A 21,422-nucleotide genomic window follows, 5' to 3' on the forward strand; every position below is an offset into this window, starting at 1 on the left:
CATGACTATCAAGCAATTCCACTCAAAGATATGCCGAATTGCCCAACATCAAACTTACAAAACTGAACGCTCTAATCCTATTAGAGTTCAACTTAAAAATCCCCGAATTAGGGATTAGGGTTCACTTAGCTCTCACAAACACTCCTGACCTGGGAACATAATTACCCCACACTTTTCGGATCGTAGAGATTAGAATTGATCATTGGCGTGGAGATTGCTGCTCATATAAACCAGCTCGGCCAGTCCGCTGCTCCCATTCTTCTAACGAGGTTTCATACAATCAATCATTGATGATCCTAGGTTATGACATTAGGGAGAGAAAACAATGCATAAATGGCAAAAAAGGGTATCCTTTCATCATATCAATGCACGTTTTTGTCTACACTACGTTACCCTGAGTTGTTACTTTTAGTTTGCCTGATGCAAGATGACTAGAACACCATGCTATGGCTGGAGGGTGATGACAATGAAAGGAGCCTGCTTATGAGATGGTGAGAGGTCAAATGCAAATTGCTAAAGTATCATGTGCGAAGTACACTCTGACAGCAAGGTTGTTAGTTTAATGGGCTTAATTCCGAGCCCATGGACAATGCAAACAATTATAGAAGATACCAAAGTGTTGTTGGCCTAACTTCAAGGAGCCCAAGTATCTTATGCGCCTAGAGAAGCTAACAAGCCCACCGACAGCAAAGTTGTTTGTTTAATGGGCTTAATTCCGAGCCCATGGACAGTGCCTAGAGATACCAAAGTGTTGCTGGCCCAACTTCAACAAGATCTTATGCGCCGAGCTAACAAGTCCGCCGATTGGGTAGCAAAAGCCTATCGAGACAACGGCCTTCCTCAAAATTGATTTTATATCCCCTTATCCACTTTCGGTTTTATTATGTAATGATTTCAAACTTAGTTGCAGTTTAGCAACAAATTAGTAATGGTAAATGCTTTATTGACCAAAAAAAAAAAAAAAAAGGTATCACGTTGAGGGCTGGCCATCTTTCGCCTCTATCTTAGCGAAGTTTTGGCCGATGCACATACGATACAAGGTTGCCATCCGAATGGGAAAAAGGTGACTTGGTTCTTGGTGGCCTTGGACACGCCTTCAACGATCGGATGCCTTGATAATTTTAGCAAAGCATCATTCACTTGATAGACTCTTACATTTGCTAATCGAAACGTCTCTCTATAACACGTCAGATATCATTCACTCGAGATGTACGTGCACATCATGCATGCGCATTTTGCATAAGAAGATCCAGATATTTGTTGGATCAAATATGAAGTTTATCATTTTGAGATATTGAAAAATGAATAAACTTCAGCAATTTCAGGCATCAACTAATCATCGTATAATATTAAAGGTAAGTTAGCAACTATCTTGAGGATTGATATTAAACTTTTTTTTTTTAATTTTTTTGTGTTGAAAGAGAAAATCACAGCTAACATGGCTTCTTCCTTCTAAAATTATCATGGATACCAACATCTATTATAAAACTTGGGTTTATGTTATTCAGAGATTGCCACTCAACACCACTTTTGACATATGGAGTTAATGTAGATAAGTCCTTTTATGTAACTCCAACGAGGCACGAGTGATCCCAAATTTATTCATATAAAGCATGACAAAAAAATTACTAATAAGCATGATTGAACACGTAATCTAGTGTTTGTGGAACATTAGTAAGTAAAGTACAAAAAAAGTCCGAACCTATTTGCACTGGTACCAATTTAGTTTTAAACTTTTTAATTGGATTAATTTAATCCTAAACCTTTTTATTGTACGAAATATAGAATCTGTCTCCTAATATCATGGAATTGGAACTGAAACCTAATGATTCATCAGTTTGTAAGAGATATAAATTGAATTATATACACACACGCACGACACATGAGAGAACAGGGCGAGAGTTCTGAATAATGGGCCGTGAGACATAAGTCCAAATGGAGCGTAAGCTCATCAAAATAGGCCCACTAACATGAACTGCTCTCTTTCTCTCTCTTCCCCTTATCGTCACCTATAAAACCAGCAGCCTGCAGCTAGGGTTTCTCTCATTGCCTTTGAGAGAACGGAGCGGTTCTTGTACATGGCGCTCTCGTTCCGTTGCCGGCATAAACCAAAAACCCAGAATCCTTTCGTTCGTGATTCCGCGAGCAGATCTCTTCCTCTTCTCTCGCGATCGATGCGAAAGGGTTTACACATCTCCATCCTCTCACTTATCTGTCAATCTCTTCCTTTCCCCTCGTTTCTTGTTTCTTGTTTAAAGTTTCATTTTCATTTTTTTCAAAATCCTCTGGCCGTTCCAATGGGCTCTCTCTTGATCAACCGTGCAAGGGGGCTCAATTTCACCCGGCCTAGATTAAGGTTTTAAGGTGTTATTCTCCTTGGGGCAGTCTCAGGGTTTTGCATGTTCCTCTGTCATGTTTCAATTCAGGGAAACTGCCCTAAATTCCCCCCCAACAATTTCAGCTTGGTTCATCGTAATCGCTTAAAATTTAAGCTCATCCTCTGGAATCCTTCCCATCGTGGCCCCACTTTTCTGTCAATTTGAATTTGGTAGTAATTTTTATTCGTTCGGTACCATAAAAGAACTTCTTTTTGTTATTATTGCATCTTCATCCTGTTGTTTGATTGGGTGTCTTGAATATCTTGGATCGGTTATATTTAGAAGTTGATGCATAAAGAATTCGGTATTGATTAGAATTTTAGGCCAAAGTGGTTTTCGTCTCTATAATTTGCATTCAAGTTTTTGTCTCCTTCCAGTGTCGCCCTCTGAGCACCATACTCTTGTGGCTGAAGGACATAGAAGACATTGAAAGGAGCATGCTTATAAGATGAAAACAGTTCGTTTGTGAATCGCTGAAGTAACATGGCATCTAGTAATGCTCTGGCTTGAACTTTTGAAAATTTATCTTATCTCTCGGCATTAAGGTCTTGACTCCAGACCTCATAACCTGAAGGAAAAGGAGCATTATGAGAAATACTTTCTACAATAAAATCAATATGCACCTTCGAGTTTTCAAAGAAAACGCTTCTGTCAATTCATTGTCGTGTTCATCTGATTATTTAACCAAAAGTATCGCCTACAAAGGGTCGTAAATGCCCATCTAGTAATAATGATAGAATGAATATAATGTGTCATGTGGAAAAAATTCTCGTGAAGAATTCTCATCTTAGACCTATTATCAGTCCCACCCTCAACATGAGGAAGAGAGGAAGTGGTCTCTTGTCCGGCTGAGTAGAAAAGCTTGCACTCCTGAATCACGTCGCGAAGGCTCATCCCGAAGCACCTTCTTCCACATTTGATTCCAGCAACCAGCCCCAGCAGATCATCGCTAGCCGCCTCCCCTGTCCTCATTGCTTTCTCTCTCTCTTCTGCGGTTTATGTCCATGAGCACAGCCTGCACTTCCCCATCTATGTTCTTCATCCTCCTGTTCATGTTAGTTAATACTTCGCAGGGCACTTCCCTGCGGGATTTTTCAGGATGTCAGGTTCGTAAGCTAGAAGTTCCTTTAGATTTGATTAGCTTACGGATTTATCTCCAGCGGGGATGTAGACCGATTCAAGGGCCTTAATAACGAGCAAGAGTTGTTCCTTCTGAAGTTCGCAAATCCTTTTGCCATTCTTCGAAACTACTGCCGAATGCTGTCCGACTGTCAAGGCCCCACACAATCTCTCTGCCGATGCCGATTTCTCCCATCTATCGACCATTTCCACGCCCGACTTGAATAAAAAGCGGGCAACATAAGCTGCAAGAACAACAGATCAATGCAAAGATGGAATTAAAAGTAAAATCCTGAGGCATCAATGTGGGCGGTTCGATTCGTTTGACCATAGTATAATTTTAGGAACCTCCAACTTCTCCATGTGGAATGCTGGATTTTATGAATCTTCCTGTGCCGAGCCCATTTCTTGCCCCCGTGGAAAGCGAGTCCATCGAGGAACAACTTTGCAAATGGTCTCGTTTGTCAAATAGTTTTGTGGCCATATTCTTAAATGACTAGTCAAAATAAAACATTATGCACTTTTAAGTAGTCTAGACTCCAAACTATTTTATGCAAAGGAATCCTGCCTAATACACTAATTCGTGGGAAAATACTCAACTCTTGTATTTAAAAAAAATATATTCAAGGATATTTCTCTATAGTAGATGGTATAGATAGAATAATACTTGGTCAAAATTTTCAATATGAGTATTGAATCCAACATAAAACTTATGACTGACAGTAAAACACCGATTTTTTTTTTACTTGAGGCCTAATTCAATCTTCATAGATTTTTCCAACTATTTTCTTATAAGCTCATACTATGGAAGCCCCTATTGCCCCTCTTTTGCTGGTCAATTTGAATCTAATGCCTTTCTTATTCGTCTTGTACCATAAGAGACCTTTTTAGTTGCAATTTCTTTGTCCTGTAGTTTGATCGGACATCTTGAATCTCTTGGAATGGTTTTCATTAGAAATTGATGCATGTAAAAACCCAGCTTTTTCTTTTTCGTCGAAGGAAAAAAAAAAAACCCAGTTTGAGGAGGCCAAAATACTTTTAATCTCTATATTTTGCATTTATTCTTTCGATACTTCAAATCACATTGGTGTATCGTTTTGTTAATTCAAAGCACGTTTTCGGCTAGAGTACATGTAACCCAAATCTGCGATTTTTAATTTGCCTTGTGTAAGATGATATGAGCACCATACTGTGGCTGGAGGGTGAAAACAGGAAATGTGAATCGCTGAAGTATCATGGTGAGTGCAATCTTCGCCTCTATCAATGCGAAGTTCTGGCCAATGCATATGCGAGGGCCCCATCCAAACGGGGAAGGAGACTTGGTTCTTGGTGGCCCTAGACACTCCCTCGGCAAACCTCTCCGGCTCGAAGTCGTCAGCATCCTCCCCCCACAGTTCTTTATCACGGTGGATGAGGAGAGGTGACGCTGATAGCTGGACTCCTGTGGGAATGGTAAGCTTCCCGAGTTTTGTTTCCTTGTGAACCTTGCGTTCCAGCAAGATTACCGGTGGATATAGCCTTAGGACCTCATTCAAGATCATTGTGACCTGGTCACAACAAATCCATAGAAGTTGTTGTAAGAGTTTTTCCTAATGTGGACTAAATTAATCGATATTGTAATTTACTGTTTTACGGCTACCGTAAAACAAGGGGTTGGTCTTCAGTGAGATAGAAGGGTTTCTTAATTGGCCTAATACGCCACAATAGTGTGGGCCGAGTTGAGTGACCAGTAATGAGAGTGACGGCTGTAAACTCTATAATAAGCCAAGTCTCCTCTAACCCTAATTCTCACACGTATCCTCACCTGCGGGTTACCTAACGCCGCACGTGAGGCCGCACTATCAGCCGGTGGCACGAAGGGCAATAATAGAGGAAATGACATTGCGTGGATCCCTGATAACATGTGGGTAATCCTTTTCGCTCGCTTTATGTTTTATGGATCCCAAAAAAAAGTGCGTTAATCTTTCTACTCAATTATGCATGTTCTTGTTAAGTTTATGGAGACCTTGGGGTTGCGCAATATGCGTCTAACATGTGGTATCAGAGCAACCATAACCCTAGAACTCGAACGCAATTGATTTTGCCCTAATTTGTACGGATTTACCATAATTTGTACGGATCTACCCTAATTTGTATGTATTAACCCTAATTGGTATTGATTTTGCCATAATTTGTGATTTTCGAGACTTTTTGTTCAATGAAAATTAAATTAAATCACAAATTTGGATTGGGGAGACGAAACGAGCAAGAGAGTCGGCGGCGCGTCGCCGGGAGAGATCGCACGCGCCCCCACGCGCGGCCACGCGCCGCCTGGGTGTCGAACGCGCGCCGCGCGTGAGCCCCACGCGCCTCGCACTCAGGAGGCGCGTGCGGGCGCGTGAGTGACTATTTCGGCGCGTGGCTGGTGGCGTTGGACTCGTATGGTGATTTTCTATCTCGTGGTATATTTATTTTATATGTTTGATAGTTTTATTGATGTGAAATTGCATATGAAACCCTAAATACGTGTATTTTTAGTGTATTTTTAGTGTATTTTTGCGTATTTTTCTTGTATTTTCTGTGATTTTGGAAATACAGGTAATGGGTTACTAGTATGTTATCACATAATAAAAAGGTATGATTCATCAATAAAAATAAAACTTTATTGTGAATTGAAGCTGGCTTAATGAGATACAATTCATATGAGATTGTATTTGAGCTATGTATTGAGCTGATGAGAAACAATAAAGATTATGAAACTTTTGTTGCTCAAGTATACTCCTTTACACACTGGTAATTTTTGAATGATAGACGACTTAAGGACTCGTGACCAACCGATGTACCGATTAACACATCTCGTTGAATGTGGGTAATGCATGTCAATTAAGTTCGCATATTGTACACGAACTCATCCGGTCACTTGTTAATGTCTATCAAGTTGAATATTTTTTATGGTTAAGGAGTATGACAACATTTATGCAGAGCAATAATATCTACTGTTAAATTTTAGATATTTGGTTATCTGGTTTGACTCAATTAATAGGCCACTGGGTGAAGTAATGATATTTGTTACCTAAAATTGATTAATAAATCAGTTGTTGGCCTTGGAGTTATTTTTGCCTTATGAATTCATGAGTAATAATAGATCAGCTGTCAAGCTTGTCGATTTGGTGCACCATGTATTACTATTAATGTTAATTTGTGAGAGATATCATAGATCAACATTCTTTTTATGTTGTTCTGGTAATATGTAATTGGGGTGCATAAGAGATGTTTTATTCTCTGTTATGAGAAGTTTCTTGTGTTACTGTGATCAATATATATATATATATATATATATATATATATATATATGATTAATTTTTTTTTATTAATGAATAAAGCAATGTAATTAGCATGATATGTGATTTTGGTGATATGATGCCCCTATCACTAAAGTTAAAATCACATATATATGGTGTATGTGAGGAGTAAAGCTTATATCCCTGGTATGAGAGAATTTCAACGATTCAATTGAGTAGTGACCGCCAAAGTGGCACGCTTGATTGGATTTGAGAAATTTAGGTTTCAGTATGATGACGGGATGTCTCCTGGTCTAATGCGTAATCATACTCCCAAAGGAGGTGATTGTGTATTAGTTCATGGAGGGATACATGATAGTGTGGTGGAGGAGTGACTGATTCTAGTGATTCATATGCTCAAAGGTGATGAATTTACGAAGAATTGGAACATATTCTCATAACCCTTATCATGTGGGGAGTGTACAATTGCATGTCATGTATTCTGCCCAAATGTGATTATGTGATTTTGCATGTAATCCTCTCGGATGTGTACTTGTACGTCAAGTTACACAATGCTCACATGATGCTAATTATATACTGCTTGTTTTTCAGTCACCTTTCTCCGTAAATGGTAATTCCGTCATCATTGATGTTTTTACCGCTTCAAATTTTAAGTTGTGGACATATGATTTGTTGCTTGAGAAAAGAGCAACTGAATTTGCTTATTGTCCATGAAGCGTTCCATTCTGGAACACTTGAAAAGAGGTTTGCCTGCGGACTGCACTGCTATAAGATAAAGGAAGCCTTAGTTGCTTGAAATTATGTCTTGTCTGATATTGAAATTAGGACACATTTGCAAAAATTGTGTTTAAATCCTAATGACATATACATCTCGTATATGATTAAAAAGGTTGTCAGGTTTAACAATGGCAATGAGTATTTTGGCAAGTATGACAATGCGAAATAGCTTAAAGGGTCATTTGTCAAATACTTGATAGATTCTGGGGTGGTAGTTTAATTACTATACCTGAAAATTTTGACAAAAAGATTTGGGTGAAAGGCATAAATGCACTATATTGAACATGGTGATGAGTATGATTAGTAAGACTAATTTATCTGGTCTTTTGTGGGCTGATATTATGAAATCAATTTTTTCATATACAAAAGGGGTATTGATTTTATGACCCTAAAGAAGATACACGAATTATGGTATCACATACTATAAAGTTTCTACAGTTTGACGATGATAGCATCTCTCAGACTATTAAGGATAAAAGTACGATGGAAAATCACCGTGTCTTTGTCTTTGCCTATATAAACAATTGTGGTACAGACAATTGTGAAATCTCCTGTACCATAGACTAAACTTGTTGAGGTTTAAGGTACTATTCTTGATATAGTTTATAATGAAATTTCTTAAACCTCTCAAGTGCAGAATGAAGTGGTTGCAGCTTTATTAAGGAGATTTGTTAAGGAAAGACGATCGGTTATACCATCGACTATATAGTCTATTTGTGAGAGCATGATTACAATATCCACTATATGGTTGATGTAATGACATATTTATAAATGCCGTTTTTTATTCTCAATCAAGTATGTGATTAGATGTCATAAAAGGCGATATACAATCTATGAAACATGTTTGGAAACTTACCGACTTGTCTAAAGATCACAAGTTTATTAGTTGCAAATTGGCGTACAAAACTAAAAAAAGAATTTCAAACAAAAATTGTGGAATTTAAAGCCAAATTTGTAACTAACGTTTTTAACTCTGAAAGAGGGGTGGATTGTTTATAGTGAATAAATAATTATTTCTTTAAATGTTCTTTCGAGTGAGCGTGGCATTAATAATTTATTTTGATATAAAGTTATGCCAAATAGATACAAAATCTATATTGTGCAATTGGATGATTTTGCAGCAGATTCAAGTAAACTTGTGTGTAGACTGAAAAGTTCTAATTCATGGTTTTAAGCAAGTTTCCAGACAATATTATTAAAGTTTCATAGTGTTGTTATTTTGTTCAATTGGGAACAAAGTAATTCAATATATTGCAAGGTCAGTGGGAGGAAATTTATTTTTTCTCATACTTTATGTACATGATATTTTGCTTATAAGTTGTGACCTTGAGACAATACTGAGATCTGTAAGGATTGTTTTTGCCATATTATATTAGATTTTCTCGGAGGACATTTGCTGATTGTATGTTGAAAATATTCAATATACATCATTGCGAGCCAAGAACTCCTGTTGTTAAGGGTGATGGACTAAATCTATCACATTGTCCTTATTTAGATATTGAGAAAATCTAATTAAATGGTGTACCTTGTGTCAGTGCACTTAAAAGTATAATGTATGCTCGAATTTGCACTAGACTAAATGTTGTCTTTGTGACGGGACTTCTAGGCAGATATCGGTCAAATCCATGACATGATCACTGGGTTGCTGTCAAGAAGGTTTTAAGGTACTCAAAGAAGACAAGAGATTATATGCTAATTTATAGCCATGTTCAATTATTGCAGTTAGTAGGGTATTTAGATGTAAATTTTGCTGGCTGTTCTGATGACATGCAATCAATAACAGAATACATATTTATGTTAGCAGTAAGTGTAATAAATAAAGTTCTATGTCATCTTCTACTATGTAAGCAGTGTTAGTAACATTCTTTTAGGTTGTTACTTGGGCTTTTAAGCTCCAAAACCTCATTAAAGAAGTTGATCGTTTTAACTTTATGGATAGATCCATACGGTTGTATTGAGATAACAAATTTGTAGTATTATTTATTTACTACAGAGGTCTCAAGGGATCTAAATATATGGTGGTCGAAATTTTTGACCAAAAGCAAACAGTACAGAAATGTGACGTTTTAATATAGTATATATTTCACAGATGATGTAATTGCAGATCCACTAATTAAAGGCCTACGCTCGTGTGTATTTGAGTGACATATTGTTAGCATGGGCCTAGGAGCATCATGAGATGCTGTTGTTTAATGTGAGCTATTTTGGCCTTACTTTGATAAGGGTTTCATCTGTATTCGTTACATTTTGTAACGGTTTGATATGTATCAACTTTTGCATTCAATAAAATATTTTTGAATGTGTTATTATTATGTTGAATACATATTGATAAAGTCTCAAGGGATTGTATAAACCTTGAGTGAAGGCTAGGGGCATCCGGGCATCCGGTTATTAGCCTTGTGTATATGTCTTGTGATACATAAATAAAGGTTAACCATAAGGACAAGACATATGTGGGTTCATTGGAACCATAAAGCATTCTCTAGTGGCACAAGTTTTTGTGACGCCTAAAGTTAAGAGAATGGTGACTGACAAATGGGATCTCTCTATGAGAGATGTTATCCAATTTGCCACACTATCATATTGAATCCATATCAATAAAGTTGAGAACATTTGTGACCATGGAAGGCTCTGTGTGTATACATGCAGTTACCGCCATGATTCGGTGTTTAAGACTTTATGGGATAGGATTGACTATTAAGAATTATCTCTGGACCAAATGTGCGCACATAAAGTACGATTTCAATTAATATAGTCCAAGTGGGAGAATGTAAGAGTTTTTCCTAATGTGGACTAAATTAATTGATATTGTAATTTACTGTTTTTACGGCTACCGTAAAACAGGGTTGGTCTAAGGTGAGATAGAAGGTTTCTTAATTAGTCTAATATGGGCTGGCTAGTGTGGGCCGAGTTGAGTCTGACCCGTAATGAGTGGACTGGCTGGAAACTCTATAAATATTGCTCAAGTCTCTCCTCTAACCCTAATTCTCACATGTATCCTCACTTAAGGGGCGTTTACCTAACGCTGCACGTGAGGGGGGCCGCCTCATTGAGCCAGTGATACGGAGGGCAATAGAGGAGAATGACTTGTTGCGTGGATCCCCTTGATAACATGTGGGTAATCCTTTTCTGCTTCCGCTTTATGTTCTATGGATCCCAAAACATGTGCGTTAATCTTTCTACTCAATTATGCATGTTTTTGTTCTGGTTATGGAGATCTTGGGGTTGCGCAATATGCGTCTAACAGTTGTCACATGGTAGAGATTTGTAAGTGGGGACGTATGATTAAGATACTCGAGAAAGACTACAACAAAATCAATATCCACGAAGAGAATGGAAACAATTTTAATTTTCATCCAGTAATAAAAAAAGTTTTGAGGATCTTGTCAGAAGAATTGGGTTCTTGTCTTGAGGGGAAATCCAAGTTCAACCCAAGTGCGTCAAGAAAATGCTCCTATCAATTCATTGTCTTGTTCATCTTCGTTGGATAACATTATTTTACCAAAAGTTTTGTCAATAAAGGATCACAAATGCACATCTAGTAAGAGTAAAATGATTATCATGTGTCATGTGGTGGTGCAGAATGCTTGTGAGGAACTCTTCACATTGGACCTGTTATGAGTCCTATTCTCATCAGGAAAGGAAAAGGGTATTGAACTTACAGTCTCGAGGTGGGTTAACCCGTCAAAGTTGGGTTTTCTGCTTCCAAAGACTTGGAGGACCTCCTCCCTAGCTCGGGCTTGCCAATCTGAGTGTGCGCTCAACAAGACCATGGTCCAAACCAGCAAGACCGAAGTCGTCTCTTGTCCGACGAAGTAGAAAAGCTTGCACTCCTCGATCACTTCGTGAAGGCTCATCCCAACATTTTCTTTCATGTTTGATTCCAGCAACAACCCCAACAGAACATCGCTAGCAGCTTCTCCTGCCTTCATTGCTTTCTCTCTTCTGCGGACGATGTCCATGACCAGAGCCCGCACTTCCTTCTCTATATTCTTCATCCTCCTGTTCACACTAGTTGGCACAAACCTACGATATATAGAATCAAATAGTTCGATAATTTAGATTGTTATGTTTGTAAGGCCTCGTTTGGTTCGGCTTTAGGCAAATGTTATTGGGAAAATGCAAATACTTTTGAGCTAAATGGGTTTATGAAAATGCAAATAGCGTTTGGTAAATTGTAATTTTAAAGTGCATTGTGAAACGACTTTAACTTAAATGTCGTTTGGTAAAAATTACATTTTGTAAAAGACTTTTGTTAAGTTTTATATATATAAAAATAATAATAATTTTTTTTTTTAATAATCTAGCCACCGGTGGCCAATGTCCGATGGCTAGATTTGGCCACCGGACAACCTCGCCTGAGAATGTTGGACCTCAGGCGACGCCTAAGATTGCGACTTGACCTCAGGTGGTGGTTGCCTGTTGTCGGCGGACCTCAAGCGATGCCTGAGGTTGATAGCCCTGGTGACCTCAGGCAATGCTAGAGTCGCATGACCCAGGCAATGCTTGAGGTTGCACGACCTCAGATGGCGGTTGCCGGGTGGGGGTAGTCGTCGGCGTGGGCAACTCCTTCGCCGGTAGTCATCGGCTTCTGTTTGTTTCTCTAAAGAAGATGAATAGTACTGTGGGACTTGCATTCTGAAGATGCAACTTCCCAAAATACCTCAAGAGCTACTTTGGATTAAAGGCCCTTAGAGCCATTTAGAGATGCAATTGTATCTTGCCAAAATCGTCCAAAAATTAAACCAAACGTGTTTGTATTTGGCCAAACCTCTTTAGAGCCCAAAAGCCCCTTTCAAATGCCGAACCAAATGGGGCCTAAGCTAGTAGCTCATTTTGATTCGATTAGCTTATGAATGATGACAGACTTTACCTCCAGCCAGGGACGTAGACCGATTGAAGGGCTTTAACTGCGAGTAGGGCTTTTTCCTCCTGAAGTTTGAAAATCCTTTTGCCTTCTTCAAAGCTACTGCCAAATGCTCCGAGAGATCACGTCACGGGTCAAATTTTGAATGTCGATCCACACGTCAATCTCACCCGATCTCGCCACTAATATCAATTTCTCCCATCTATCAACCATTTCAGCGGAACTTGAATAAAACGCCGGCAACGTAGGCTGCAAGAACAACGGACCAATTCAAAGAAGGAATCAACAGAAAAATCCAGGGTTATCAGTATGCGTGGTTCAATTCATCTGAGCAGAGTTTTAGGTACCTTCAGCTTTTCCATGTGAAATGCTGGATTGATAATCTTCCTGTGCCGTGCCCATTTCCCGCCCCCGAGGGTCACTAGTCCATCAGCGAACGACTTCACCAGGGGATGGAAGGCTGGCTTGGGATAGTCGTTTATCTTGGAGAAGATCTCCTTTAGCTGTTCGGGGTTTTTATATTCACTCTCGGTGTTGGGCCTTTCCACACGAACAAGTCTTTGCCTGCAACGCACCCGGCAAAATTTGATCCGCATGGCCGGAAGAACCATTTGAATTATATTATTCCTTAGATTATAATTGATAACCAACAAGTCTTCTACATCAGAAATCTTACTTACGGCAACATGTGATAATTGTTAACAAAATTTCTTATTAGTCTCATTCACAAATGGCTTCATTTATCAAATAATGTTTTTGCTAAAAGCGGAAATGAATTGTCAAAATAGAACTTTCTACACCTTTGACTATTCTGAACTTATATTTATATGACAAATTTACCCTCTATCAATATTCCGTTAGATGATCTTTTAGTCAAAATGTCTTTTTTATTTCACTTAAACCACGCAGGTGCTATGTCAACGTTGTTTGCTTTCACGCGTCTATGTAGATAGATTTATAGTGTTCTTATCATAGAATTTTGATGGTGGCTATATGTGTCACACATGTAGAAATTTGAAACTTTTGGTGCCCAAGAGCAAAGTATATAGAGATTCGACATCACTTCATTAGAGATCATGTTCAAAATGGAGAAGTTTCGATTCAGTTTGTTGACTCAAAGAACCAACTGACAGATATATTTACAAAGTCTTTGGAGAAAAATCAATTTGAAATCATCCGTTCCAGACTCAACATCTTGAAGTTTGAAGAAGTTAAAGTCTAGAGACTTCTAGACTCAGACGATCGGGTTTTTCTTTTGTAAGTCATTTTACTTTCCTATATCTCGAATCTCATCTCGAAAAGGTACGATCATCAACCGTGTTTGATTATTGCTATCTTTAATTGACGTGATTATTGCAACGTTTCCTTTTCGAAAAAGGAGTTATTTTTGAAATGACAATTATCTAGTTTTTCGAAAAAGGGCAGTTATTATTATTTTTTTAAATGCATTTTTTTACTTCCTTTATGATGTTCCGTATGCCTCTCTTCGACTGTTTTATACACTGTATTTCTTCTTCGCTCTACTCTCAAAAACCCTAAGAGAGAACCGATCTTCCATTTCTGTCTTCTTCTCTTGTTTAATCTTTGAAAAGTTATCATCTTTCTTGGGAAAGTCAAGCTTGGAATCTTTCAAAGACTGTGAAAGATGTCGTCTCAAGGGAAGTCTTCGAGGATCGCAAATAGGGGACCACATCAAATGCATGAGGGGCCTACGCACTTTGATCTCACCGAGAAAGAAGAGTTTCCTAGTCAGCAGTAGAGCTCACAACATTCTCAATAGCGTCCATCTTCTCAATTTAGACAATAGGAGGTTGCTCGACAAGAAGAGGAAGAAATAATTGAAGATGCATAACTGTAAGAGTCTTTAAGCCCTCTTTTACCTACGAGCTTTATTGCGCTTTAAAAAGGGGTGGATATCCTTTGAACTACATTGACGAATTTCTGAAAGACAAAGGGTACAAAAATGAAACATTCTTTTTACGCACAATGGAACGGTTGGGAATTGCCCCTGCTGGATCGGCAGAAGAAGCAATGGCAAATATTCCAATCGATCCTCGTGTTGGAGGGCTGAATCGATAGATGGGAATGATGATGATAAGTTGTACAGTCAGTTTCAACCAAGAATGGGTGTTGCGGCAAAAATTCGGGGAAAAAGGACAGACTTGTTTCGATTGGAGGAACAAAAGCATTTATACTCTAAGTTGTTGAAGTGTGGGGTGATAAACCCTAGAAGTGTGGACTTTGATTTCCTTGATGCTGTGAATGTTAAATTGAGGGAAAAATTTAGTCTTCTTCAACTTGAACAGTTATGTTCTAACTCTACAGAAGCCTATGCTAAACTCACTGCTTATTTCTATTCGAATCTTAGTTTCCTGGATGCGAATAGATTCTCTTTTAGTGTCCGAGATGAGGATTATGTGGTGGATGTAGATATGTTGGCTGATGTGATTGGGGTTGAGAGAGGGAGATATCAACCTATCAAGGTCTCTATTGCTCGTACTACGTTGAAACTTGTTAAGGATAGAAGGACGAGGAAAGGTTTCCTACTCAAGGATGAGTGCATTCAACATTCTGCTTTACAAGATTGTGATTAATTGCCTCAGACCAAAAATCTACTTCAAAGACTGATGTTTCAAACTCAGAGGCAAAGCTGATGTATGCCATCAATGCAGGGAAAAAGTTCTCTCTTCCACATACTATTATGTTCCACATGTACAAGGCAGTGGTGAAGGACAATGGTCAACTTTCTTATCCAACTTTTGTGACAAAGTTATTCAGACATTTGAATGTTTAGCCTCCACGAATTCTCTATGTTCGATCGTGCGATCAAATGGTGGTGTGACTGAAAATAGTCTCTAAAATGCGTCTAAAGGAACTCAACAAGGCGTTGGAGAAATTCAAGGAGAAAACCCCTGTTAAGTCTCATCAAGTCTCTTCGGCTGCAAAGAGAAAAGGAAAGGAGCCCATGGTAGCTCTATCCAAGAAAAGAAGAGCTCTCATCGTTGAGGATGAAGATGATGAGAAAGACATCACCATTTCGCTATGGCATTGAAGAACTTGAGTCGTTCGTTTCCCTTAATCAATAGAGAGACAAGATAATGACACAAATGAGACGAATGCAGGGCGGAGAAAGAGAAAATTTGGAAGCAGAGGAGAAAGAAGCAGAGGAAAGACAAACAGAGGAGAGAGAAGCAGAAGAAGGAGATGAAGAGGAGGAAAGAATTGAAGAAGAATAGGAGAGATGAGATCACGCGGAAACAGAGCATGAGGAACACTCTTCTCCACCTGAAGGCATGGAAACAGGGGGAGACTGTGAGAAAAGAGGAATGTCCTCATATCCTGGTACCAGTGAGCGAGTCAGTCGCTCTCTAGCAGATCCAGAGGACATCTATGCCTCTCAATTTCCTGAGGAGGGACATGATGTTTCATCGCCCAATCTGTGTGACCATGCTGATTTGCCATCGTCTGCCTTTACTCCATCTAATCGTGCAGAAGTCAGTACGCAGACCGATAATTTAGCAGACTTTCGCAGAATTCTTGATGTTCTCTTGGAAATGCAGGATCAGATATATGCTCTGGGATGCGAAGTTCAGAATTTGCAGAATGCAGGTCAAGCTTCTTCGTTTCTTTGAATGATCGATCCAAGCCCTTTCTCTTGATTCGGGCAAATGCTAAGGGTGAAGATGTGGCACAACTGAAGGAGGACTTGAAAAAGCTGGGAAGGCATTGTCCAGTCAATGGGAGATTTCTAGCTTGTTCGTGTTCCCAAGCATTCTTAAATCCACTTTCTTTCCATCTCAACCTTTTTTTTTTATGATGACAAAAAGGGGGAGAGATGCAAGATTTGAAACTTAAACTTGTTGAACTTTGGTTTGTTTTTGTTTGACTTGACTTTTGTGTCTGGATGTGGACTGAATTTGGGATTTGGATTTGACTGCTTATATTAATTGTTTATATTAAGTATTATTGATATCTTATGAATGGCTTTACTCACATGAATGTCTAACCTATTTTCTGTGGTTGCAGATTCTAATGTTATCATTAAGCCATTTATCTTTATAAGATATCCATATTTGCTTGAGTAATATTTTGCAGGTCAAAGTTATTCAAATTTGTAGGAAAGTTGTCACCATCAAAAAGGGGGAGATTGTTGGAGAAATCTTCCTGGAGTATTTTGAAGCTGACAAAACGTTTCCATCAGTCTAGTCTGAAGATTTGCAGACTCTACTATTCAAAGTCTGAAGACCTCCGGATTGCCAGACTCAAGACTCAAAGTCTATTCTCATTGACAGTTTCTAGACCGTTGAAGAAGGGTTATCCAGAATTGGGTGTTTCATTAAGGATTTGACCTTATCGACTGGAGAAGATCTCTTGGTTGGATATGACATAATGGAATCCTTTAATTGATCATGATTAATTCAGAGATTAAGGATCCGATGATTGGCGAAGTATACTTGGAAGGTTCTACTTATAGAAACCGAGATCCTGATTGTATGGGCGAGCATGATTGATGGGCTATCGACATGTTCCTTTAATAGCTCGAATGATATTCCTAATTGATTCCGTCTAATGGATAGATTGGAGGAATTCATTTGGTAAGTGCCAACGGGTATGATGGCATAAAGAAGTATAAAAGGAAGACGTTCTAGTTGTTCGAGTGTGTACGCGATAGAAGAATTCCAAAGTCTGAAGCTCTTTGTTCTTAGTCAATTCATTTACTGAGTGAAATCATGTACACAAAAGAGAGTTTATATTCTGAGAAACATTGAGAAAGTGTGGTAGAGTTTCTACACTGTGGAATCAAGGGAGAGACTTGCTGTAATAACTCTTTTGTTCATAGTGAGATCCAGCCAGTGGGCTGTCAGTGCGAAAGAGTGGACGTAGGCTTGGAATAAGTCGAACCACTATAAACTTTGTGTTCAATTTTCTCTTCCCTACTCTTTACTTTACTTTGATCATAATTTGTTTTGTTAACCAAAGGATAACTTCCTTTCTATTGTCTGCTTAGTATTGCTCTCTTATCTTGAGAAATTATTTTTACACCTATTCACCCCTCTCTAGGTGCTTATACTAGCTATCTCAAACAGCATCAAGTGCAATATGAAGAATGTCAACCTTATCAACAGGTTGATTTGGTTGCTGTAATGTTGGACCGACAACTTCATCTTCATCTTCATTTTGTGCTTTAGCATGACCCTCTCCTTTTTCCTTGTTACCACTGTTGCATCTTCTTCAAGTTCTTCTTTTTGATCTTCTTCAGTGTCCTCTTTTTCTTCTTGCTTTTCTTCAGCTTATTCTTTCTCAAGGCTCTCCTCTTCTACAACGTCCTATCATTTGTGTCCTTTAACAGGATTGCAGGAACCTTCATCTTCTTTGAGGTTTTTAGGACAACAGATTTTCCTTTCTGTTTCTTTGCCAGGATAGTTGTAGATGCAGGTATAAGAGATCCTTTCTTCTTTCCTTTCAAGACTCCTCGAATGTCCCTTAGTTTCATCTTGGATACCATTTTCTCACCGATAGACATGACAACAAGAGTTCTCGTACTTAGCTTCAGTGGAATTTGAATCTTGAAGAATTCAAAGATCCTTGTGACCAGTGCACCATAGGGAAGTTGTGCTTTTCTCTAAGAACAGTTCGATACATATGAAGCAAGATAGTGCAAGGTAGAGAGAAAACAACCTCATTAATAATGGCCCATGTCAGCTTGGCTTCAAATTTAGATATATCTATCCTAGAAGATGCTTAGGTTGAATGCAATTGATAATTATTTTGTGAACCAGCATATTTGTGGCAGACAAACTGGAGTAGAAGATGTTTGTCTTAGTTGTTCTGTCAAACTCAAAGCTTCCAGACAATGCTTTATAAGCATCCTTTGTATAGATATCAATCATAAAATAATCACAACTCTCAACATCCAAAATTTCAGCCAATTTTTTCACATCCACATCATATACCTAATCAAACATAGTGAACTGAAAGTGAGAGGGAGATAGAACCGACAAATGAAATTAGAAATAAGTAGTGAGTTCTGGATAAGCTTAAGATGATTGCACACAAAAAGTCTATAGTTGCAATTTTGCAAACTTTGATCGAAGAAACACCCCAATGCTATTTAGGAAATCAAAATCTATAGTCATGTAATTCATCACACCTTTACTTAGCATTTGACCATAGCAATCCTTATGTTCTTTGGTTACGAACAATTTTCCACTCAGTTTTTCTATTACTGTGGCAATGCCCATCTTAACCTGAAAGTCTCGAACAAGCCTACCATCATCATCTTCTCTTCTTCCTTCCCATTGAGACTTAGTACCACTTTTAGGTTATGGAATCAGAGTAGAAGTTAGTGCAGTCGAGTCTTCTATCTTTTCTTTCTCCTTCCCAAAAGATTTTCCTTGTTGTTGACCTACTGTATTAGGAGGCACTACTTGAAGAGGTTCAGTAGTAAAAGCAATAAGAAATTCCTCCTCTGTTTTATAACCATGTCCGTGCAAAAAATCTTTGATAAATTTCTCAGACACATTACTCCTCTTAAGAAGGCTATAAAATTTGAGCAGATACCAAAAATCATCCATCTTAAGCTTGCAATAAGAGATAGGGTTTTGAGAAACTGCAACATTACCTGAAAAGAGAGTCGTTGCCTTTGTATAATTCACCTTCTGAAGACCCAGATCATAGTGAGTAGGCCCCTTTGTTTTCTTCATCTCTTTGCTTGCCAAACGAGATGATCGACGAGTCTGTGAGGAGACAAACACCGATTTGGAGGATTTGGAGGATATAGTGTTTTGAAAGGCTTAGAGATAGACTTGAATAGAGATGGAAGACAACGTGGCTAAGGATCATGTCACTTAAGGTTTTTAAGGAAGATGAAACGACACAGTTTGTAGATCAAGAAGAAAACTATTTTTGGCAATTTTATTTTGAAAACCGAGAAAATGGCACTTTAATTTTTTAAAAATAAATTAAAGGACACAAGAGCAAAATAATTCAATTAAAGATATTTATAAGATAAAGAGATCACATACCTAGTTGACTAACCAAAGAGAGAATTTACGCGCCAAAAATTTGAAAAGAGAGGATTAGACGCATGGATCAGTCACATGACGTTACCGTCTGAGCATTATTCCAATGTGGATTCATGGTCCTCAGTACCTATCCTTTACAAATGCTTACTCAAAAGAGTTAGTGATATTCAATTTATCACGAATAACTTCAAAAATGGTTTTCTCCAAAGGTTTTGTAAAAATATATGCAAGTTGATTTTTAGAATCAACAAACTGGATATGCACATCACTATTTTGAACATGACCCCGAATAAAGTGATGCTTGATCTCAATATGTTTTGCTCTTGAGTGGAGAATTGGGTTCTTAGTGGTTGATGGCACTTGTGTTATCACATTGTGGTTCAGTGCTTGATTCTTCTACAACAATGTCTCTTAGTTACTACTTCATACATAGAACTTGAGCACAACAACTCTCAAGAGCTACATATTCTACTTCTATTATTGATGAAGCCACCATACCTTGCTTCTTAAAATACTAGACATAAGCATTTGGCCCATCAATTGACAAGTCCCTATAGTGTTTTTCCTATCAACTTTGCATCCAGCTAGATCAACATCCAAGTATCCAATAAGTGTAAAATTTGACACTTTTGGATACCAGAGGCCTACCATAGGGTTAATACCAACATATTTGATAATTCTTTTAACTACGATTGATGAGATTTTCTACGATCTGCTTGAAACTAAGCACATGTATAGACACTGAAAAGAATATATGGCCTAGAAACGGTAAGATAGAGTAGAGATCCAATCATGCTATGCATATTCTAATCAACCTTTTTACCATGTTTGTCTTTGTCAAGCTTGGATGAGTAAGACATAGGAGTTTCATTTTTCTGGTAATTTTTCATCCCGAACTTTTTCACGGTGTAGATCCTTTGACGGAGAAAATGAAACGTTTATCATTTGCTAGAGTCTGTGTTGAAATTTCTGCAAAACAGGAGAAATGCGAGGAAGTTGAGGTATGGGTGGATGACAAAGCCTTCTCGGTTCGGGTGCTTTATGAATGGAGACCGAATTCATGTGAGAAGTGCTGTGCATTTGGCCATAATTGCTGGCAAAGGCAGGCACCAAGCAACCTCCAGTTGCTGCAGTTCAATCTGTTGCTACTGCAAATCCGATTCTTGCTCGCAAATCCTAGTCTCGCAGATCCGTCTACCGCAGATCCTAATATCTCTTCCTCCTCGGAGGAGGGATGGAAGCAAGTCTCCAATAGGAAAAATAAACACCTCCAAGGACATAAGGAGAAGCTAGAACTTACTCCTCCAATCCTGACCTTAAAGGCCAAAATGGCTGATGGTCCGAGTAAGATATATGATCCGAAGGTCGATCTCGGAAGGTGATGGGAACTCCTTAGCTCTTGCTATCTCTAAACTCCGTCGAAGCTGTGGCAGCTTTGTCTTCCGGTGAAGAATTGGAGGAGGATGCAAGGGCTGTTAGCGAGTAGCAAGTGAGGAAGGGATTCAGCCCCGGTTCACCAAGCCTCCAGGATGCTTCTCAACCTCGGCCTAAGACGCCGCATATTCAAAAGGCCCCGCTGAAGATCTCTTCTATGGCCAATCCCTCTAATGCTCCTAATAAGGGGTCGAGCAGGAGGAGGCCACCCAGACGAAGGTAGTGTTTTCTGCCCTCCCTATTTTTTGATGAATTTTGGTGTGTGGAACATTAGGGGATTGGGAAACCCTTGTTAAGCAAGCCGAAATCAGGAATTTTGTTAGGTCCAATAATCTTTGCTGTGTTGGTATTATTGAGACCAAGATCTCCAATGTTGCTTTTAATTCGGTTTCCTCTGTTTTATTACCTGGTTGGCGGTGGGTTAATAACTATAATTATTCCCATAAGGGGAGAATTTGGGTGGGTTGGAACCCCCGGGAGGTCGATTTTTTGGTTAATACCTCCTCGAAGCAAGTCATCCACGGGAGGCTTCTTTGGCTGA

General features: G+C 38.7%; 1 non-coding gene across 1 annotated transcript; it reads right to left on the reverse strand.

Moving 5' to 3' along the window:
* Positions 1 to 325: 325 nt before the first annotated feature.
* LOC104451597 lies at positions 326 to 19,126 on the reverse strand. The gene is made up of 8 exons (XR_005551742.1): positions 18,833 to 19,126; positions 18,200 to 18,376; positions 17,937 to 18,045; positions 12,770 to 12,986; positions 12,429 to 12,671; positions 11,218 to 11,581; positions 4,708 to 5,044; positions 326 to 513 (listed from the first exon to the last, which is right to left on the reverse strand). It is a non-coding gene; the product is annotated as a cytochrome P450 CYP72A219 (transcript).
* Between the last annotated feature and the right edge of the window lie 2,296 nt (positions 19,127 to 21,422).

This window comes from Eucalyptus grandis, chromosome 6 (genome assembly GCF_016545825.1).
Source record: "Eucalyptus grandis isolate ANBG69807.140 chromosome 6, ASM1654582v1, whole genome shotgun sequence".
In the NCBI taxonomy this organism is placed as follows: Eukaryota; Viridiplantae; Streptophyta; class Magnoliopsida; order Myrtales; family Myrtaceae; genus Eucalyptus; species Eucalyptus grandis.